This window comes from Oryctolagus cuniculus, chromosome 5, assembly GCF_051225735.1.
Source record: "Oryctolagus cuniculus isolate XC-2025 breed Fujian yellow rabbit chromosome 5, ASM5122573v1, whole genome shotgun sequence".
Classification (NCBI taxonomy): Eukaryota; Metazoa; Chordata; class Mammalia; order Lagomorpha; family Leporidae; genus Oryctolagus; species Oryctolagus cuniculus.
The window spans coordinates 13,827,414-13,829,746 of NC_142871.1; the positions used below are offsets into that span (position 1 = coordinate 13,827,414).

The 2,333-nt window shown below is 38.7% G+C and overlaps 1 pseudogene; it reads left to right on the forward strand.

The window, feature by feature from the left end:
• Nucleotides 1–1,953: 1,953 nt before the first annotated feature.
• LOC127493334 (U6 spliceosomal RNA) lies at nucleotides 1,954–2,049 on the forward strand (annotated as a pseudogene).
• The last annotated feature ends 284 nt before the right edge of the window (nucleotides 2,050–2,333 follow it).

Consider the following 2,333-nt stretch of genomic DNA (forward strand, 5'->3'; position numbering starts at 1 on the left):
GGTTAGTGTCCCTTTTTCCCCACATCCTCGCCAGCATCTGTTGTTGGTAGATTTCTGCATGTGAGCCATTCTAATCGGGGTGAGGTGAAACCTCATTGTGGTTTTGATTTGCATTTCCCTGATTGCTAATGACCTTGAACATTTTTTCATGTGCCTGTTGGCCATTTGGATTTCCTCTTTTGAAAAATGTCTATTGAGGTCCTTGGCCCATCTCTTAAGTGGGTTGTTGGTTTTGTTTTTGTGGAGTTTCTTGATCTCTTTGTAGATTCTGGTTATTAACCCTTTATCTGTAGCATAGTTTGCAAATATTTTTTCCCATTCTGTCGGTTGTCTCTTCACTCTCCTGACTGTTTCTTTTGCAGTACAGAAACTTCTCAATTTGATGCAATCCCAATAGTTGATTTTGGCTTTGACTGCCTGTGCCTCCCGGGTCTTTTCCAGAAATTCTTTGCCTGTGCCAATATCTTGAAGGGTTTCTCCAATGTTCTCTAGTAACTTGATGGTGTCAGGTCGTAGATTTAGGTCTTTAATCAATGTTGAGTGGATTTTTGTGTAAGGTGTAAGGTAGGGTTCTTGCTTCATGATTCTGCACGTGGAAATCCAATTTTCCCAGCACCATTTATTGAATAGACTGTCCTTGCTCCAGGAATTAGTTTTAGATCCTTGATCAAATATAAGTTGGCTGTAGATGTTTGGGTTGATTTCTGGTGTTTCAATTCTGTTCCATTGGTCTGTCCATCTGTTTCTGTACCAGTACCAAGCTGTCTTGATTACAACTGCCCTGTAGTATGTCCTAAAATCTGGTATTGTGATGCCTCCAGCTTTGTTTTTGTTGTACAAGATTGCTTTAGCTATTCAAGGTCTCTTGTGCCTCCATATGAATTTCAGCACCATTTTTTCCAGATCTGAGAAGAAGGTCTTCGGTATCTTGATTGGTATTGCATTGAATTTATAAATTGCTTTTGGGAGAATGGACATTTTGATGATATTGATTCTTCCAATCCATGAGCATGGAAGATTTTTCCATTTCTTGGTATCCTCTTCTATTTCTTTCTTTAAGGTTTTGTAATTTTCATCGTAGAGATCTTTAACGTCCTTGGTTAAGTTTATTCCAAGGTATTTGATTGTTTTTGTAGCTATTGTGAATGGGATTGATCTTAGAAGTTCTTCCTCAGCCATGGCATTGCCTGTGTATACAAAGGCTGTTGATTTTTGTGCATTGATTTTATACCCGGCTACTTTGCCAAACTCTTCTATGAGTTCCAATAGTCTCTTAGTAGAGTTCTTTGGATCCCCTAAATAAAGAATCATATTGTCTGCAAAGAGGGATAGTTTGAGTTCTTCCTTCCCAATTTGTATCCCTTTCATTTCTTTTTCTTGCCTAATAGCTCTGGCTAGAACCTCCAGAACTATATTTATAGCAGTGATGAGAGTGGGCATCCCTGTCTGGTCCCAGATCTCAGTGGAAATGCTTCCAACTTTTCCCCATTCAATAGGATGTTGGCTGTGGGTTTTTCATAGATTGCTTTGATTGTATTGAGGAATGTTCCTTCCAAACCCAGTTTGCTTAGAGTTTTCATCATGAACGGGTGTTGTATTTTATCAAATGCTTTCTCGGCATCTATTGAGATAATCATATGGTTTTTCTTCTGCAGTCTGTTAATGTGGTGTATCACATTGATTGTCTTGCGCACATTAAACCATCCCTGCATACCAGGGATAAATCCCACTTGGTCTGGGTGGATGATCTTTCTGATGTGTTGTTGCATTCTATTGGCGAGAATTTTATTGAGGATTTTTGCATCTATGTTCATCAGGGATATTGGTCTGTAATTCTCTTTCAGTGCTGTATCTTTCTCTGGCTTAGGAATTAAGGTGATGCTGGCTTCATAGAAAGAATTTGGGAGGATTCCATCTTCTTCGATTGTTCTGAATAGTTTGAGAAGAATTAGAGTTAGTTCTTCTTTAAATGTCTGGTAGAATTCAGCAGTGAATCCATGGCCCCTGCGCAAGGATGACACGCAAATTCGTGAAGCGTTCCATATTTTTGCTCCTGAATGATCAATGGGTCATAGAAGAAATCAAAAGAGAAATCAAAAACTTTCTGGAAGTAAATGAGGATAGCAGCACAACATACCAAAACTTACGGGACGCAGCAAAAGCAGTGTTAATAGGAAAGTTTATATCAATAGGTGCCTACATCAAGAAATTGGAAAGGCACCAAATAGATGAGCTTTCAATTCACCTCAAGGATCTAGAAAACCTACAGCAAACCAGACCCAAATCTAGTAGGAGAAGAGAAATAATTAAAATCAGAGAAGAAATCAACTTCT